Here is a 19,519-nt window from a genome sequence, read left to right as displayed (position 1 = left end):
TTCACTATCTAGTATAAGAAGATAAATCGTTATCGATCGGCGGAGGGAAGTTCGGGTGTCGTGCTGTAAGCAGCAACAGCATTGTGATTGTGTGCGTGGTAAGAATGTGCGTGTAACAAATTGCGTATTGCAGTGTTCGCAGTGCAGAATCATGCAGAGGGTAGTTGCTCAATTTTGTCTTCATCATTGCAACATCAGCGTGATGATGATTGGCAGACGGTCTGGATCCACCTCCTGCAAGTCCAGAGATGCTGTGAGTGACTCAGACCTGGCCTGCACGCTTTGATATCGTCGATGTCGGGTGGAAACCTTGTATGTCCATTGTCCATAAATCATTACTTTTCAGGAAATGGAACGTCATTTTTCAGAAACAGTGAAAACAGCCAATCTACAAGCTCACAACGTGTCGCATCGCGACACGTTGTGAGCTTGTACATTGACTGTTTTCACTACTTTTGTGTGACACTCTTGTGCGACGAAGTAGGGCATAAAAAGTTGAAATATGGAGATAGGAGGTTTGTGCCAGACAGCAACGATATACTACCTCCACACGTTGTAAGTGTTGAGTATACATACTGGCCGCGCTCTCGTCCTTGTGCTTTCGTGGGTTGAATCGTGATAGCACTCCTGCTGCCGTACCGCAGGTGTCAGTTTTAATGATTATTGACTGCATCGAATTGAGCCTTCAGTGCAGCGTGCCAAAAACACAGTGCGCCTGTGGAGGTTTGGATGAAGGGTTGGCAGGAGAGAGCTGCCAGCAGAACGTTTGAATATCCAGTTCAGGTGAGGAGTTTTAGGTTCAGCTTCTTCGTGCAGGGCCTCTTGTTGTGCTGCGGATAGCAAGCAATAAAATAGGTTTTGAGGTATAGCTATTTGCATTTGGATTAATTGCTAGTGCTGTACCCATTATCAGAGTACTTAGTGCACAAGACCTGCTATCGAAAGGACAATCCTCGACGTCAGTCATATTCCCAGTCTCCATGACCCAGGGGACGTGTGTTTGACGTCAGGACTTCGGTGCTCTAGTCTATACTGACCAAAAACAACACGTCAAAGTATTTCCAAATGGGACTTTTTAGATCAGTCAGAGAAATCACTCTCTCCACGGCCGAGCTAACTTCCAAGTCCAGGGCCATGCGCTTGTAGAATTATTGGTTCTTTTCAGCTGGAAGAAGAGGCCTGTGCTGCATTTGATTAGATTTTATATCTGAAACATTCATGAAATTAAAGTGCTGTCTCTGTCTGGTAAGGACACGTTTCATTCTTGTCTTTCATTTTCAAATTATGTTTTTACGGTTCTATTAGAGTTTGAACATCGAACCATCATTTGACAGTCCCATTTTGCTTTTAACTGCACAATTTACACGTCATTCATATACATGAGCCAGCCGCATGCCAGCACGCCAACAGCCGCAAGAAGCACATAGCGGTCTTTAAACAAGCTCTAATTGTGCGACAACAGGAGGGGTGGGGTTGCATGAGAACCCCAGGGGACAGACAGACCCCTGTGATCCACAACAGATCTACACAGTTTTACCTCAGCTTGCTGTGAGGCTTTTTCATGAGCTCCTCAGCACGCATGCTGTACGTGCACTTGTTTGTTTGTTTGTTTGTTTGTTTGTTTGTTTGTTTGTTTGTTTGTTTGTTTGTTTGTTTGTTTGTTTGTTTGTTTGTTTGTTTGTTTGTTTGTTTGTTTGTTTGTTTGTTTGTTTGTTTGTTTGTTTGTTTGTGTGTGTGTGTGTGTGTGTGTGTGTGTGTGTGTGTGTGTGTGTGTGTGTGTGTGTGTGTGTGTGTGTGTGTGTGTGTGTGTGTGTGTGTGTGTGTGTGTGTGTGTGTGTGTGTGTGTGTGTGTGTGTGTGTGTGTGTGTGTGTGTGTGTGTGTGTGTGTGTGTGTGTGTGGTGTGTGAGTGTTTGTCTGTTTTGGCACAACTGCTTGTTTCTTGTACAGGCAGGGAGATACAAAAAATGTGTCAGTGCATTTCACATGAACCTCTGCCTCCTGAACGGGTTGTCTAAGAGCAGTTTTTCGTCTGATATCAACATCATTGACATTAGCCACTAAGCCCTATATACTTCATCTTCCCGGTGAATAGCAAAAATAGCCGATCTACAAGCTCACAACACGTCTGAGCTTGTTGATCTTGTATTTTTAGTGTATCTGATTCTTTTTTTTTACATTTATAATTATTATTAATTATCTCTCTACGTTCCAGGCAGTACAAATACAACCTAACAGCACAGACAGTGTGTTTATTCCAGGGGACAACATGTGTGATGAACAGTAATTGGTCTGTAAGGCATTGAAATGCACTTAATGTTAATTGCCCTCAGACCAGGCACCATCCATTCCTTAGAGCTTCAATCTATTGCCATTAGGAGCAGCAGCGGCCGGCTGCTCCCATCGTCTGTGCGCACCGGTCTCCTGACTGTTCTGTTATCCTGGGATGCAAAGAAGGGAACATAATGAAGACAGCAGTCTGTTCTGCCCTAGCAGCAGCCAGGCCTAGTTAGACAAACAACGTCTGCAAAGTGCAAACCCACAGGCATTGACTTTGCCGTGTAAATATCAACCCAACTTATCTACTTGGTTTAGGGCCCATTAGCTCAGGGGAGCTGGACGAAGGACTCACTCCGCCTTCGCACACCGAGAAAGGTTTGCTCAGCGAACAGACGCTTGACTCCCCTCATATTTGACTTTGATTTGAAGGTCTTACTCTTTTTGCGCACCGTATGGCCAGACTCGGTCTCTTCCAACTAAGCGATTACATCAAAGTCATGTGGGAGCTGAGAGGGCGCAGATGCAAATTGGGAAAATGGAGGAGGCTTGGTCTGATTAGAGACACTTCATTTTCAAGGGGTGGCTTTTCTGTCCACCCCCCACACGTCAAGCACGCACGCACACACGCACGCACACACACACACACTTCTACTTCTTCCCCTGAGGAGTCCCCAATGGCCCATTAAGGAAGTCTGAAGGGGTTCTGGGGAGGATTGGGGGAGGGGGGCGGGGATTAGGTGATAGTAAACTGGACTGTGATTGTGATGGGAATCAAGGCAGCAAGAGACCGATAAAAGCTCAGTAAAAATCATATAGAAAGAAGGGAGGTAGTTGAAGGACAAAAAACCTGGACCGGTCAGTGTGGAACCTTGCACGTACACTTCCCATAGGCCAAGGAAGAACAACGGCACTTTATAATTTTTTGATTCATCAAAAAAGTTATCGATAGAATAATGGGAAGAAAGATATTGCAGCCCTAATTCATGGCAAATGAATCCTAATAAATGTAAGGTAAATGCTGACTAACTGAAAGGCAAAACAAGCCGTCTTCTACAGCAGCTGAGTTTACGCTGGTGACCAACAGGAGTTGAATATGTATGTGTCTGTGTCAAGCAATTAAGACTCCTAAACCACATGCATTAACTTGCATGGCCTAGCGGAGAAGATCATCGGTACTTCACTGCCTTCCCATCAAGGACAAACATCAGGACAGACCCTATACCCACCCACATCATGGACTGTTCACTCTGCTGCCCTCTGGCAAAAGGTTCTGCAGCATCCGGTGCAGAACAACCAGATTTCACAAGAGTCTCTTTACCCAAGCCGTCAGAGTTCAGAAAAAAAAGTGCATAATCGCCTATAAGTGCAATAAATCCTCTATCCTTTCTCCTATGACAGCGGTTCTCAACTTGTGGGTCAGGACCCCGAGGATTTTTTTTTGGGGGGGGGGGGGGTGGGTCCCCAGATGGCAGTGAAGTGACAACTTAAAGACTTTTAAGATTTTTTTTTAATACCAAAGAAAATTAATGAAATGAAAGAAAATTCACATCTACTCCTACAACAAGTGCTTGCCAGGGTGGGGGGTTCCCAGTTCAAATAAGATTATTTTCAGGGGTCGCGACCTGATAAGGTTGAAAACCACTGGTATATGACATATCTATGATGTATGACTTCAAATTTGGACAAAGGTTTAAGCCCGATCTGAGCCCCATTGATTTCCGATTAAAATCAATGTACTGTAGCACGTCAAAATGTGAAGGTTTTCACCTATAATGATGACGCCAGGGTTGATGGGGATAATTTAACCCTGCAAAAAACAAAAAAAACAATGGAGGAGGGAGACAACTGCTCAATATGAAATAATGGTTTTAATTAATGCCTTCAAACAGCTATTTTGTTCAACTTTTATTTAAACGAACACAAAATTGGCTTCAAATCTTACAGGCTACTCCGCAACATGTTTCGAGAACAAAACTCTTTCAGACATAAAGAGTTCCTATTTCCTCAGGCAGATTCCTGCCTGAGGAAATTAATTCTGACATTTAATTTAATTCTGAAAGTTCAGTTTCAGAGTTGAATTAACAACTCTGAACAGCCGATTGTTGCTGTGTAGGTGTGGTCTTATGAAGTTGCTTGCAGCTATTACAGTATATCCACCCATATAGAGCAAGAAGTTCATGTCTATAGGTATTATTTATGTCCTTCCTGACACTTCCCTACATTGAGCCTGAGGCAGGAATATAAATCAGCTGTAAAGAATCAGGCCTGGACCCTCAGATTTAAACTCCTTCCTATGAATCACTCTTGGCTCTCTGTTAGGAAGCCGCTGGCCAGCCCACACTGTGTTGTGATGTAATTGTTATTTTTACTTACAAGCATTGCTCAGCTCAGGGAGCAATCCCTGCAAAGCCATGGGTTTTGTGTTCCTGTGCGACAGTTTCAGCCAGCCAGGGCCATACAGTTAGAGTTGTAACACCTAATCAAACTAAACGATTATCTCCATATTTTCACTTTTTGTTAATTGAGGGAATATTCACTAAGAAAGAATATAATCAATAGTTGCAGCAGCCCTACCATACTGACCAGTTGTTAGGATTTGCATCAGGGCTGATCAGCAGGGTTCAGAATTAACACCAGCCAAGTGCCACATTAAGGGTAAGTTATTCATTTGGCGTTTAAGTTTAGATGGCCACCAGACATTTTGGGCGCACCAGACATTTTGCCAGCTGACTTTAGTTTGGCAACAAAATATCAGCCTTAGTGGCGCATAGCACAGGCAACGTTTTTGCCATCAAATATTGGTATAAATATTAGGGTCCTGGAGAACACGGCCAGCTGAAGCCTCTTTATTTCCCATTTAAGTGTTGCATCTTCATCAGAGGACTGATGAAGATGAAATGTAGAAACGTTAGTCTGCACCTGCAGTAAAATAAAATAGGCTTCAATCGCCCATTTGCTCCGGTACTCTTCCTTTTTATTGCTACATATCCTGCTTCTGAGATGCACTGTGGCCTGTCTGATGTTGCTGAGGTGCAGAGAGATGCCCTTTCTGTTCATTAGCATTGACAGCTCAGCACAAGTAAGATTTGCTACAAAATATATCAGTCATAAGTTGCTCATACAGCAGCACACAAGTGAAGGAAATTGCTGGTGGGCCAGATCTCATGTCATCAACATACAGGTAATGTCTTAGTATTTCAGTGTTCCATAATCCATCAATTGTCTACTATTTTGATGCGCTGTGCATATCAAATCTCCATTGTAATCACTTCACTTCCCGTAGACCTAAGATCCACTCCCTGATTCAGAACTCCCGGAACGTGGGTTGCTGAGATCGAGAGGAGATACCGCCTGCTCCAAGTAAACAGTTTGAGTCTGTATAACAGCGCACCAAAAAAGGAAAACTTAAGTGTGAATGGCGATCCATCTTCATAACTGAATAGCAGGCCAGGCAGGTTTTTTTTTTAGTTGAGCCGTGTCCTGATTGCAAAGCTAATGTAATGAGGCTGTCTCTGTCCACAATGACTCAATACACTGTCATCAAATCATAACACAAACTTTATATAATAGATCTATTACTCAATGTCTGACACATTGGTGATCAAAGGGTAATGCCGATGAGGTGAAACTGATTAATACCTTGTCATGCATAACTTCTGAACTATTCCTCATGGAGGGGTGATTTAGATCGGCCGAATTTGAAAGCTTATCTCAACTCAAGCCATTTATTTCCCTTCCCTGCATTATCTATATAACCTGTATATGTTTAGCCTTTACTCCTTCCTGTTGTGACCTGTTGTGACTGAGTTCTTGTGTCCTAGTCTAGTCTTCTTTGTCTTGTCCTTTATTTGTCTCTTCTTTTCTCTTACCAAACCTATGAACCTACGATGTAATGATGTAAATTCACATTAAAATATGGCAGAAGTCACGTGGCTCAACTGTGTGCTCCTTTAGGTTGTCCTTTTTGAATTACGTACGCTGTTGTGATTAAATGACAATAGCTGTGTGCTGTATAAGGCCTTTGCACTTCGCAGTTCCTTCCTATGCATTACAAGAAGAAGTAGGGCAACGTTCCCCTGTATGGCGGTCGCTCACTCTTGTCTTTACAGTGCTCAATGTAAGCCTTTCACACGCACGCACGCACGCACACGCGGGAGGAACTTAAGAGGTCCATCTTTCTGATCTCTCAGGTTTCATATCTCTCCAGTTAAGAGTCTTCCCTCCAAACAAAAGGAAAGAACTTCATTCAAATGCACAAAGGGCAAAATGTGAGCAGCTCTGCTCCTTGGTGAGCTACTTCCATGCCACTGAGATGTGGTAATAATAATGTGTAGACTTCATCCATGCCATGTTAGGACTGTGGTTCTCAAACCTTTTCATGTCAAGGACCCCCAAAATGGTCTTGGCCGCGCATCTGAAATTATTTTGTGCCAGGGACCCCCTCCCTCCCCCCGTACAAGATTTGTTTTGTTAAAACGTTTAAAAAATATCCCAAATGTTTGAAGATAGAAGATCCGTAGAGCTGTGTGAGCTTGCAGATTGGCTGTAAATCGGGTTAAAAGTGGTTAAACTTTGATGCTACATTAACTACTTTTGCTGGGGACCCCCTGGAACCCTCCTCAAGGACCCCACGTTGAGAACCACTGCTATGGAAACTGTCCCTGCACTGAAACTTAAGGTCTTTCCGTGAACAGTTTGGCTAAGACGGGGGGCTACTCTCGGGTATCATCACAAGATCCCCTCGGGGGTAATTTGACACATTGGCACTTTCCCTTGAGCCTGCTGCCTCGGCTCCCAACAACAATATCACATGCACCCACCCACACACACCCACCCACCCACCCACCCACCCACCCACCCACACACACACACACACACACACACACACACACACACACACACACACACACACACACACACACACACACACACACACACACACACACACACACACACACACACACACACACACACACACACACACACACACACACACGTCCATGGTGCTAACCCTGGAGTATGGAGGAGGAGGAAGGAAGCCAAATGAACCAGCTCAAACAGCTGATATGAATGATGTGATGACGATCAGTAGTCAACCAGTGACCTCCAAGGGCCAATCCTCATGACAACATGGCTTACAGTTGGAGTCAATCCAGGCCTCATCCACACACATACATGTCAGCCTTTCCAAACAGCCCAGACTGACGGCCGGCCCACACCAGAGAATGTGCGCACACACGCGCATACACGCACACACGCACATATAGATCCAGTCTTATTTTAAAGCTTGCGTATGCTGGGCTTGCGTATCCGTGCGCCTGGTGAAGCCGGTATCATTGATATCAACTGGATTTTTCCAAACGCGCTGTACGCGTGCAGTAATTTCCATGCATACACTCGTTTTGAAAAGCCTGGTGTAGTCCGGGCGTAAGGATGTGTTCATCAATTACTCGACTATCGATTTATGGTTTAAATCAATGATAATTTCCATCCCTGGTTAAAACCAGTGACGCATAAACCAGCACGCATCACAGAAACTCCTCTTTCATATTTGTCCTGCTCCAAAAGTCTTGAGAGTCAGTGTGTCAGTAGGGCTGGAAAATGTACCGAAAATATATCAAGAACCAAAAGATTTATTAATCCAGTTGCACAAAACACACCTAGTTTTCACTAATCAGGTTTAGTTTTAAACCATCCTTTTAATCTTGGTTTTAGTTTCCACAGAAAACCTGGATTAATTTTAACCCTGTTGCCTCACTAGCTTAAACTCAAGATTTAAATCTCAGTTAGTTGAGGTGGTTTAAATGTAAAAATGGTAGCGGCATTTCGTTTTTAAATTAAGTGGTGCATATCAAAATAAATCCTTGATAAACAAATCCTCGATTTCCCCCCTAAAACTATGCTTTATTTAATCCTTGTTGGTGCAACCGGACCATGTGTGTCAGTGATGACACAGCCGCATTTCCCCTGTAAACATGACGCACAAACTGCAGGTAAGCCCTTAAAGCTGCAGATAATCAGCATGACACGGGGTGTCCACCACTCCAGTCCACAGAGCTGATGGTTTATCTTTTAGAGCAGCGGTTCCCAACCAGTGGTCCGGGGACCACCAGTGGTCCTTGAGGGGGTTCCAGGTGGTCCCCAGCTAAATGATGGAGAGCTGGAAACCAAATGGACGGGTCCATTTGGTTTCATTTTACACTCTCAAGAGTTAAATTAGTGTTAAACATCTGCATTAGTTAATTAAAGAATTGTTATTTTGATCAACGTTTGCCTGTTATCTCTCCTATGGTACCACATCAATACAGCATTGAATTGTGGACAAAATCTTATCCAACGATAACAGAATATTGTAAGTTTTGGGTCTGAGAGGCTAAATCTAATCAAATGGTGGTCCATGGCTCAAATGCCGAATAAATAATGGACGGAAAAGGGTTGAAAACCACTGTTTTAGGGGAAACCAAACTGTTGTCAGGCTGGCCTGGCAACACAGGCCAACACACAGGATTACTATTATTCTGTGTCTATACATTATACAGTATGACTGCAGGTGTGCCTCGCCCGCTGCTGCCTGCCGCACTGGCACACTGTCCCTTATAGATGCTGTCGGGCAGAAACCTCGTATCTCCATATTCTAACTTTTCGTGTTTTTTTTTCCCGGGAATCAACGCCCTACATACTACAGCGTCACACAAAAGCATCAAAAGTAGCAGATCCACAAGCTCGAAACGCGGTGCGATGCGACGCGTTTCAAGCTTGTGGATCTGCTACTTTTGTCCGTTTTTGGAATTTCAATCCGGAAAATAAACAGTTTTGGACATATGAGGTTTCTACCCGGCAGACGATTACGAATACACGGCTGTTATTTTATCTGCTGCTTTTGAACTGCAACTATGCACCTAAACGTACTGAACATCTGCTATTTAACTGCCTCACAACACTGCTATTTCTAACCACGCACCTTATACAGTACTGTATATACTATATACTATGCACCTTATGTCTATATTTCACACCGATTGATTCAGTGGAAACATAAAATATATATATATTTTTAAATCAATGCAGAACAACATATGGATCCGAGTATGCAACACCTTTGTCCTTTGTCCCCAGGTGGTGGTCATCATCACCTCACACCACAGCCTTTGGTGTATGTTACAGTTCCTGCTATATTTCATTTCACACTGTCCATATTGATATCAAACTGACCTGTTATTCTATTTCTTTCTCTCTCTATCACTTTTCCATCTTTCTTGAAACTGCAATGGTGGGGCTTGAACGACAAACATTTCACCCACTTTCTTTTTTTTACACCTGTAAACCTGCAGGGGTTAACTTGACACTAAGGTCTCGGGGGCACTTGCCCGTTGAGCAAGTACAGGTCACGTTCTACTTGCCCAAAGGTCATGCCCACTTGACCGAAAAGTAAATTGTCCATTATAAAATGTTACAGTTACGGTTAATTTCAACTTGCAATATAAGGTAAAAACCGCTGGCAGCAGCGGATTAATTAATTAAATAATACCTGGCAGTGAATGTGTTAAGTAAAAGATTTGAGTACTATTTTATCATAAAGTTGAGTTGAGCAGTCATCTGTGCGAGGTAAGGTCCCCAGTGCTCAGAAAACAGCTCCTAGGAAACCGACGACAACAGATGAGCTTGGGAACTAACCAACCACTTACAGATTAAACAGACGTTTACGGTGTAATACTAAGCAAGGTACGAGCCTTGCAATTTAACCACTTCCTCACAACTACACATTGAATATTTTGTTGATCGAGGATCCCGCAGATCTCTTGGCTGGTCTCTTGGCTGGTCTCTTGGCCCCCGACTTTCACACCAAATCTATAATAGCAGATCTGCAAGCACACAACGTGATGTGTTTAGCGAGCTTGTAGATCTGCTATTTTCACGGAATGTTTGCCTATTATGACATGCCCAGAATAAGGACGCTAGGGATAATGTGGTTAAGTAAGTAAGTCGGTCATGTGGTTAAAACCCAGCAATGAATTGTAGTGCAAATGTGGTGGTCTCATGAAAGGATTCAAATATCGTCTCTGTCGGGTGGAAACCTCATATGTCCAAAACTGTCCAGCAAAAGTAGCTGTACAAGCTCAAAACACGTCGCTTCGCGCCGCGTTAGGATATGGAGATAAGAGGTTTTCTTGTAAAAAAAACTAATTAAAATATACAAATTTAATCGATTTTCTTTGCTTGACGTTTTGTGTCAAGTACATTGAATAGGCTTGTTGTTGAAATGTGCTATACAAATAAATAAATAAAACAATGTTTTTACATTTTTCAACATGGAAACGAAGATTATGCAAAAAAAAATTGTGATTATCTCAAATAATAATTGCGATCAGGAAATATTATGTAATCTTTGTGCCAGGCCTAGCTTCAGCCCAACAGGAAATGTAAGATCTCTTGGGAAGACCACCGTGGAACCGGCCCACCATGCATGGGGGGAAACCTCCTGTGTTCAAAACATACTTTTTCAGGATTCAAATAAAATAAACAGCAAAAGTAGCAGATCCACAAGCTCGAAACACTGCGCTTGTGGATCTGCTACTTTTGATGTGTTTGCGCGACGCTGTAGTATGATCACGTAGTAGGGCGTTCATTTACGAAAAAAACACAAAAACTTAGAATATGGAGATAAGAGGTTCCTGCACCGACAACAACGATCTCCTACTTGAATGACTGTGGCTGTAGTGGAGTTGGCATAGAGTTGGTATAGTAAGGATATATCAGCAGTTCTAGGACACTAATCTGAACTGAGTGAGTGAGTGATTGAGAGAGGTGGTTATCAAAGTGCAAAAAGCACCACCACCGTGAGAACTCTCTCTCTGTCTGTCTGTCTCTCTCTCTGACCCGCTGTGTCTGCGTCTGAGGAGAGACAAGCAGCAACCTGTGTCTATAAATACACACTTTTGGCAAAGCCAGGCCCATGCATGCAGCTCCGGAACAAACATGAGCGGTCATAGGTCACTTGACTGTGTGTCTGTGTGTCTGTGTGTGTTTTGTATAACTAAACTTGTGAGGACCAAATGTCCTAGTATAGTAGAATTTGAGAAATAGACGTTGTGAGGACCATTTTCCTGGTCCACCTCACAAGAGAAATGGTTGTTTTAAGGTGCAGGCACACTGAACTTTGATTCTGCCTATGCGGCAGATTCTGTCAATGCTTGTCAATGGGAACGGAGCGGTTTGTTGCCATTTGTGGATTTCTGCAAAAATAAAACCCGCTCCTTTCCCATTGAAAAGCATCGGCAGAATCCGCCGCATATAGGCAGAATCTAAGTTGGGTGTGACTGCATCCTTATGGTTAAAAAATATATTTGTATGATAGTTTAGGATAAGGAAAAGATTCAGGTTGCTGTTAGGGTCAGGATTAGACAATTAGAGGTTAGGTTAGGTTTAGGGGTTGGAACTGGACTTAAACATGATTTAGACTTAGTTGTGTGCCAGTGTCATGCACCGAAAAATAGCTGATCTATAAGCTCACAACGTGTCGCAGCGTGACACGTTGTGAGCTTGTGACTTTCTTGATGCTATATTATTGACACATTTAGCTGAGGACCCCCTGGAACCCCCGTCAAGAACCCCTGGGGGTCCCCAAAGCCATCATTGAGAACCACTGCCGTATATAATGGCCCCATTGTAAGCAAGCAGCTAAATGTGTTAGACCCAGTGGCACCGACATGGTTAATACAGACAGATGACGTCATCACAGCATCTAACTGTCACCTCCTTTGCATATCTTCTTAGGCTTGATTGTCAGCGATAAAGAACTCGTTGCTGTCGGGGGCAGCAACCTCATATCTCCATATTTAAACTCTTGAATGAATGAGTGTCGCACAAAAGTAGCGATAGCAGATCTACAAGCTCGCAATGTGTCGCACCGCGGCTCGTTGTGAGCTTGTAGATCGGCTATTTGCACTATTCTAAACAAATAGAAAACATTTAAATAATAAAACAGGAACGGTTTTGGACATACAAGGTTTCCAGCCGACGACAGCGACAAAATGCTTTCATGCTCAGCTCCTGCTGTGCTGTGCTGACACACAGCAGGATTACAGTGCTGTGGGCCAGCCATTCATGTCTCTTAGGCCTGACCTTTCATATCAGACTGGCACATATTTCATCAGAACTATTCCATTAGGACTATCTGGTTTTGAGGTGATAAATGAACACAAACAACACATTTTTTGAAATACTTCTTCAACGGCACAAATCTTGTGTTGGGATCCCGGTTGGCACAAAATATTTTCCGAAGGGGGTCCGTGCGGACCTTGATCTGAGAACCAGTGATCTACAGGATGTCAGAAACAAACCTCTATCAGTCTGCTAGGCATGTCCGAAGGCAGCTTAGATCACAAGTCTTCAAAAAGCGGTTTTCAAGATTGTGATCTGGCCTGTTAATGTGTGCTTTTATCTATCTTATTCACAGCAAACTGTTTTTCTCTCTCTCTCTCTCTCTCTCACTCTCTGAGGGAGAAAGATGGTCCGTGTTTGAGAGGAAAGCTGCTTTTAGACAAAAAGGCCAGCCTTAAATAACCTGGGAAAAAACTGGGGAAAGGGATAAAAACAACCCTGCGACAGAAAGGGAAAGGAACATTGGCACGACAGAAGGCTGCTAAAAATGCAACCTCTCTGGAGGCAGAAAGAGAAGAGCTCCAATACAGAGAATTACCCTAGATTCCCCCACATGATGCTGCTGGAGGGAACTAGAACAGTACTGAGCAAACTAGTGCTTCAATATCCATATTGTCACCATACTGCAGGGATGACTGTTACTATAGCGATTTCACTAAATATTTGCGAAATGACATTTTTGATAAATAATCATCAGTAATGCCTAGCTTGATCGGCCATTTTCTGTGAAAGCTTTCCCCACAATACGGATGGATGCTGGGGTTTAAGTGGTTCGAGCTGCGTTTCGAGCCTGCCGATCTGCTACTTTTGCGTTAATTTACGAAAAAGTTAAAATATTGGAGATAAGAGGTTTCTGCCCGACAGCAACGCTATTCTAGTTCCTAGCCCTGTCTGTACAGCAGTGGTTCTCAAACTTTTGCATGTCAAGGACCCCCAAACTGACACTTACTGGCCCGTGGACCCTCATCTGAAAAGATATGCCAAGGACCCCACATATGAGAAGATTTTTACGGCTCTAGCTGTGATTTTCAACCATTTTAATTTCAAGTACCCCCAGTTTGACATGTATTGGGCTACGGACCCCCATTTCATGGCATTTCTATCTCTGGGACCCCAATTTATATCGTAAAATCAATGTTAACTTAACTCTGAGAGTGTATACTCTCTGAGTTACAGACCCATAAGGGTCAATTTGGTTCCTATTATAATTTAGCAGGGGACCCCCTGGAACTCCCTCAAGGACCCCTGGGGGTCCCCGGACCCCAGTTTGAGAACCAATGCAGTAACAGTATGTACAGTAACAGTAAGTATGTGTACAGTACAGAGTGCATTCTAATGCTTCCTCACACGTCACACCACAGCAGGGAGGTTGAGACATCTTGCAGGTGCTTCCTACGTAAAAGCAGCACTGGTCAAACTGTCACGCTGTGCCCTAGAAAGTTCACCAAGTAAGTACTGTACTGTAAGTACAGACTGTACTAAGAGAAGACTAAGCAAATTATGTTTAACACATGATAACAAATTTTTAGCCTCTCTTTCCTTTTATGAAACTCATTTGACCTTGTTCTGTTGAACAGAACAGAAACAACAATACCTAAAAAACACAATGTATTTTGGTAGTTTTGGTAGACGGGCATTTCATTTATTTATTTATTTTTGAACATATATATATATAAATGATAATATGATAATATAAATGAGAAAAGACAAAGGAAATAAAAGTTATTTTAACATCATCCTTAAATTATATTCCATGTTTGAAAAAGGAGTAGGAAGAAGTTTTGTGAAAACTTAAAAGGAGTTTTTGGGCTTCCAAAACAAATGGTGAAAACACCAAAATACAGCGAGAGGGCATGCAGTGTGTTTCTGCAAGTAAACATGCACCACACTACTCCAGTGGCTGATGACTGCTGGTATAGGAGGGAAATAATGGGTTAAAAAAATCAATATTGTTTTGTTACGTAAACACAGGGCAAAGTTACATGCTATACTTAATTAAAACTGTCAATAGTAATACAATATTCAATCAATTAATCAAAGTGTCAAACAATCAAGCCTTATAAGATATCAGACGGCCCTTCAAATACTGTCCCAAACACTCACACACTGTTTCCTTCTCGCAGTAAAGCTCTGGTGTCCATCTCTCCCCCCTCCCCTCCTCTCTCCCCTACAGCTTTAGTTGATAGGTTTAAGGGCCAACACCATTAAAATGCCCTGTCGGATTAGTCACTGGTGGACAAAGTACTCAACCCCGGTACTTCAGTCAAAAGTATAGTGCACCAGCTCCAATATTACTCAACTACAAGTTATATCATAGCTGTCGGGCAGGAACCTCTTATCTCCATATTTTGTTTGTGTTTTCGCAAATTAACGCCGTACTTGATCTAACTACAGCGTCACACAAAAGCATTAAAAGTAGCAGATCCGCAAGCTCAAAACGCGGCGTGAAGTGACGCGTTTTGAGCTTGCAAATCTGCTACTTTTGCCGTTTTTTGAATTTGAATCCTGAAAAGTAACAGTTTTGGACATATGAGGTTTCCACCCGACAGAGACTATATACAAGCTCATAACACGTCGACATGCAACGCGTAGTGAGCTCGTAGAGCAGCTTTTTCACTTTATTTGAAATAGGGCTTAAGTGGTTATTGATTCATAAAGTAACTTGCTCTTTTTCCATTCCTAGAAATGTAGTGGAGTCAAAAAAAAAGTTCAACATTCGTCTTTGATATGTACAGTAGTGCATTGGTTCTCAATGTGGGGTCCGGGGACCCCCAGGGGTCCTTGAGGGAGTTCCAGGGGGTACCCAGCTAAATGATGGATAATTGTAACCAAATGGACCCTTATGGGTCTGTAACTCTGAGAGTGTACAAATGAACCAAATGGACCCTAACGGGTCCATTTGGTTCCATTTGTACACTCTCAGAGTTAAATCATCATTGATTTTACAATATAAATTGGGGTCCCAGAGATAGAAATGCCGTTAAATGGGGGTCCGTATAGCCTAATGCATGTCAAACTGGGGGACCTTGAAATTAAAATGGTTGAGAATCACTGCTAGTGCCATAACAATCTTCTCTTATGGGGGCCCCTGGCATATCTTTTCAAATGGGGGTCCGCGGGCTAATAAGTGTCAATTTGGGGGTCCTTGACATGAAAAAGTTTGAGAACCACTGCAGTAGTGGACTGAGAGACAGTCATAAGAGTCCAAAAAATACAAACACTCAAGTAAAGTACAGAGAATGTACGTAAAGTACAGTACTCAAGTCAATGTACTTTGTTATACTGTCCAACACCGGGATCAGCACAGGGCAGATTCTATCACAGCGGGACAGAGGGCTGAGAGAAAGAGATCAGATCCACCACAAGCCTCTAATCAATACCAATAAGCCTCCATGACCCAAATTGAGTCAACTCACACCGAACTCTGAAAGTATTAACAGCGGGTCGCTTGGTTTAAGAAGATAAAATCCGTTTCATAAGCAGGAAAAGACAAGCTATAATAAAAACCTGCAAAAAGCACTAAGGAGTCAACAGTCCACTGAATAGAATGGGGGATACACTAAATTATATATGTCTGCTCTCTGACGGATCGATTGGCCTATTTGCAATGTCCCCCAGTCATCTGTTTTATCTGCTTTGGGCATCAGAGGTGTAATGCCTTGTTGTACTACAGTTATAGTAGCATCTCTACCGGCAGCAGGAGATATAAACGCTACAACACAAAAATCTGCAGTCTGGTAATATTTTGTGTTCCGACCCGATCGATATTGTGTTGATTTTTGTGTGTGAGCAGAGAACTGCAGCCCTGTCTGAATGTTCTGCATAGGGCAGAGCAGCTACAGCAGCACTCCAAACTTAGACAAAAAGTGTGTTGGAAAAGGAATAGACTTGTGGTTCTCAAAGTGGGGTCCTTGGGGAATACAAGAATGCTTGCCCCCCAAAACACGCTCGCCCCAGGTCAAATCTGGCGACCTGATAACGGTCGCCAGTGCCACCAAGTATTCCTAATGGTAACCTCAGTAAAACTATGCCTAACCTTATTCCTATGCTTAACCTCAGTAAAACTATGTCTAAACCTAACCTTATACTCGGTAAAACGAATACAAGAACCGCTGGGGGGCGAGCGGTCCCTGAAAGAAATGGGGGCGACTGTGTTTTGGGGCGAGCTGGATCCCCAGCAAAAGTAGTTAACATAGCATCACAATCATTTTAACCAGTTTATCCATTTATATGTTGGCTATTCCAAAATAGCAGATCTACAAGCTCACAGCACGTCAGTTCGAGCTTGTATATCTGCTATTTTCTAATTATTTTGAAAAAATAATTGAATATATATATATTTTTTAACATAAATCTTCACTGGCACAAAACCTTTTCGGATGGGGGGTCCGTGGCCAAATACATATAAATCTGGGGATCCTTCACATGAAAAAGTTTGAGAACCAGTGGAATAGACAGCCAAGCAAAGAAAAGCGTACCGGGGCTGAAAGAAACCAGAGGGGAAAAAGACGTGAGGGAGGAGGGAACAAGGGAGAGATTGTTATGCTTCTCTTTTCTCATTAAGCTGCAATTTACCAAAACGTCACCTGACATGTCACTTGTAGCTAATCATTTCCATTTGTGGTTTCAACACACTTTAAAATCCTCAGCGTTAACTTAACTCTGCGAGGGCACGTTACATTTTGTTGCTGTCGGGGCAGAAACCTCTTATCTCCGTATTCTAACTTTCTGTGTTTTTTCGCAAATCAACGCCCTACTTGAATTACAGCGTCACACCAAAGCATCAAAAGTAGCAGATCTGCAAGCTCGAAGCGACGCGTTTCGAGCTTGCAGATCTGCTACTTTTGAAGTTACAGTTTTGGACATATGAGGTTTCCACCAGACAGTGACAATTTGCACCCTACAAATGGATAAATTAACAAAGAGGATTTTACCATGTGTACTGTACCTTCTCCCCCCCCCCCCCTTAACAATTAACTAAAGTGTTCCTACAGTGTTGTACCCATCTCGGAAAGATAAACTACATTAAATCTCTTCTATTTCTATCTCTCTGGAAGTGAGAAGATTAATCTCTGGTCCAAATGGAATGAATGAGTAAAACCTGCATATTTCATCAGTGGCGTAATCAACATACTGTGTACAGTAGGATATCATTACATGTGTGCCTTATTTCTTTTAACCACTTATAGGGCTAGACGAGGAAAGTGGAGCCGAGTCCCCCCCCCCCCCGTCTACACCAAAGCTCTTCACCAAAAATAAACAACAAGCTTGTATTTTTGGCTAATGTTCCCCTCCAGATTCAAAATATGGATGCTGCCTGGGGTTCAAGTGGTTAAAGTTAATCAACACCAATACACCAATCTGGGAACCCATTCGGTTAAAAAAAAAGTTAGCAGAGATTACCAATACACAAAATTGACCGTAAAAAAACAGCAGTGCAAGCACTTTTTCTGTGTACATCTTCTACAATAGATGAGAGGTCTGTGCACCTCAAAGGCTTGTTGACAACCATCACGTGTTGACTATGAACACATGGAGGGAAAGGTTACACCTGTGGCTTCCACAACATCAACAGCGGGGATTATCACGTTGCAGAAGAAGTGGCCCGGCTTGGCTTGGCCCTGCACTGCATGGATTTGACATTGAACTGTCTGCCACCTCCATATAGACAGTCAGTCACTCAGGCAGCAGGCTATAGGTCTCTATGCATGCAGTCAGAGGCACTAGAGAGTCAAACTCTCTAGTCCAGGGGTTCTTAAACTTTTTCGTGTCAAGGACCCCCAAATTGATATGTATTTGGCCTCCCCATCTGAAAATGTTTTGTGCCAGGGACCCCCAGAAGAGAAGATGTATGTTTAAAAACAATTATCAAAATCATTCAACATTTCATCAAAAGAACAGCAGATGTACAAGCTCGCAGCACGGCACAAAGTGGCGCGCTGTGAGCTTGTAGATCTGCTGTTTTTGAATATCCTACGTATAAATGGATGAAGTGTTTAAAAGATTGTGATGCTATGTTAACTAATTTGGCTGGGGACCCCCTGGAACCCCCCTCCCCCCCAAGGACCCCACTTTGAGAACCACTGCTCTAGTCTTAGTAAAACAGCAACACCTGAGGTTAGTACTGAGGTAGGCTACTTGCTTTCCCCCCCCATCCACACCTTAAATATAATTATTCGCCAAAAATAGCCGATCTACGAGCTGCTTGTAGATCTGCTATTTTTGCCGAGTGTATGATTTACTTTACTTAAAAACATTTTCCAAATATATTTTTTTTTTTACATTTTGGAAAAAAATGCCAATTTAACACCAAGGTGCCCACTCTTCCTTGGTGCCCACCTATCCTTGATACCTACTATACTGTGTGTTGTAATGTAACTACACTGTCATGACCACTGCCTTTGACTCTGCTAGAGGTTATTAATAATTACTATGCATGGGTTATAGCCTGACCGTGACTAGATCTTCTAATCCGCACATGCTTATTTCTGACTTGTGTGTTGTATATCGGCGATCCATTCCCTCCTCATGAGTTACAATCATCATATTCATAAACCAACCAACAGGCAACCAGATGAATCAATATATCATCCATAAAAGAGCAGCACCACACAGATCCGCCCTTGTCTGTGTCTCAACCGGCCCACACACACACACACACACACACACACACACACAGGGCTAATGGATAATGGTTGGTTGCCATGCAAACAAGTGACAGTCAAAGGCAAGCATGTGGCATCCTCCTCCCGTTCTAGCTGACTAGCTAATATTATATACAGGTTGTTATTACTGTGTAGCAGCCACTATAACGTTGATAAAACACAACACATAATAATATGTGTCTGTCTAGCAGAACAGAACGGCGACAGACAGGGGCGTCAGTTCCCACCCGACGTAAAGCTTTCGTGCCGTCACCTCATAATAACGTGTGTGCTGTGCGTGTGTGTGTGTGTGTGTGTTTGTGTGTGTGTCGTGTGTGTGTGTGTGTGTGTGTGTGTGTGTGTGTGTGTGCGTGTGTGTGTTGCAGGGGGGACACCAAAAAAAGAAATCACATTAAAACCACTTAGTTAAACCCCA

The 19,519-nt window shown here is 42.9% G+C and overlaps 1 protein-coding gene across 1 annotated transcript in view; it reads right to left on the bottom strand.

Annotated features, from left to right (window-relative positions):
* The window catches only part of osbpl5 (oxysterol binding protein-like 5), a 106,719-nt gene that overhangs the window by 86,545 nt on the left and 655 nt on the right, over nucleotides 1-19,519 (bottom strand). The window lies entirely within an intron of this gene.

Source organism: Gymnoscopelus braueri (assembly GCF_963280865.1).
Source record: "Gymnoscopelus braueri genome assembly, chromosome: 9".
NCBI lineage: Eukaryota > Metazoa > Chordata > Actinopteri > Myctophiformes > Myctophidae > Gymnoscopelus > Gymnoscopelus braueri.
The sequence above is the reverse complement of the archived record's forward strand: the minus strand, read 5'-3'. Positions and strand labels throughout refer to the sequence as shown.